The sequence below is a fragment of the Phaseolus vulgaris genome, unplaced genomic scaffold, assembly GCF_000499845.2.
Source record: "Phaseolus vulgaris cultivar G19833 unplaced genomic scaffold, P. vulgaris v2.0 scaffold_529, whole genome shotgun sequence".
NCBI classification, from domain to species: Eukaryota; Viridiplantae; Streptophyta; class Magnoliopsida; order Fabales; family Fabaceae; genus Phaseolus; species Phaseolus vulgaris.
Window position 1 is genome coordinate 9,964 of NW_027174265.1, and position 1,926 is coordinate 11,889.

Below are 1,926 nucleotides of genomic sequence, written 5' to 3' on the forward strand. Positions count from 1 at the left end.
AAAGGATATACAAGAATTCCAACTAATATATCTAACTCAAAAATCAAAAGATAAAAATTTAACTTTTTATGCTAATAAAGTAATACATATTAAACTCGATGAATTATCAATATTGGTTGGTACAAAGATATGTTTCTTTAATTAAGTAATTTATATTTAAATCTTAATAATACCATTTTAGATACGAAATAATATATTAAAAAAATTAAATCTTATATATTATTAAGGTCTTCAATTTTTAATGATAAATAATTCCATCATGATTATATAAAAAAAAATATTTAACTCGGAGATTTATACCTATGTTCACATTATATTGGAAGGATTATTGTAACAAATAACAGATAGGGAAGAGATACGGAAAGCAAAAGGAAGTTGCATGAGACAGAAGAGAAGGAAAACTGAATATATTATTAAAATGAAGGAGAAGAAATACAGACTTTAATAAGGTGTTTTGTAGATAATAAACAAGTTTTTTTGTTATTAATAAATATTCTCTTAAATTAATGGTGGGATTGGGAACAACCATTAGTTTATCCCTGAATGAGTGAAAAGAGAAGTAGTCAAAAACTTGGTAAGATATCAGTGATTTGAGTGGTTCCAGGAATATGCGTAAGGTTAAGTTGCTTTTGCTAAATAGAATCACGTACAAAGTGAAGATCTAAATCAAAATGTTTGGTCTTAGATGCATGACAAGATTAACAACAAGAAGACCAATTCCCAGATTATCAATATATATGGATGGAGGTGTAATTTGAATACATAACTCATAAAGCAGATTGTTTGTCTGCTTGATTTCTGCTAGAGTTGTTGCGATACTACAGTATTCAACTTCGATTGTTATCCGTGAGACTACCTTTTGTTTGTTGGATGCCCAAGTTGTAGGATTGTTTCCAAGAAAAACTGTATGCCCACTGGTGGATTTTTTATCATCCGGAAATGAACCCCAATCAACATCGACATAGGCTTGAATATTAAGTTGGGAAGACTAGCGAAGGAGAAGATTATGAGTCTGAGAGCCTAGAGGTAGCGAAGAATTTGCTTTATAACTTTCAAAATGATGTTGTGTGGATGATGCATAAATTGACAGACTTTATTGACACTGTATGAGAGTTTGGGACGTGTGATAAGAAGATACTGTAGGGATCCGATGACAAAGCGATATAGCAAAGCATTTTCAAAGGTTGTAGTGCCATCCTGATATAGGCAAGTAGAAGAAACCATGGGTGTAGGCTGAGATTTTGATAAAGTCATGCTTGATTTATGTAAAAGATCTTTGATATATTTATTTTGTGAAAGATGAAGAGAACCATCAGCTGTCCACGAGATTTCTACACCAAGGAAGTAATTAAGCTTGCCAAGGTCTTTTAGGCCAAAATGATTTTGAAATGAGTGTATAAGAGACTTGATAGCCGCATAGGAACTTCCTGTGATGATTATATCATCCACATAAATGAGGACAAACAAAGTAACATTATTTTGAGACTTAATGAATAACGAAGAATCAGATTTAGTAGATGAAAATTCAAAAGAAGAAAGGACAGTACTCAACTTCTGAAACCATGATCTTGGGGCTGTTGAGGCCATAAATTGCTTTGTGTAACTTACTAACACGATTGGAGTTTGCATATTCAAAACTAGGGGGTTGAAGCATGAAGACATTTTCTTGCAAATGAACATAAAGAAAAGCATCATTAATGTCTTTTTGATTAATATGCCAATTATATGATAAAGCTAGAGTTAGAATAATGTGTATTGTAGTTGGTTTGACTACAAAGACTAAATGTTTCAGAATAATCCAAACCTTCAAGTTGATGAAAACCTTTGGCAACCAACCTTGCTTTATGTCTGTGTAAGGTTCCACCAGGATTGTATTTATTTTTAAAAACTCACTTGCAGCCAATAGGTTGAATGCTAGGAGGTAAA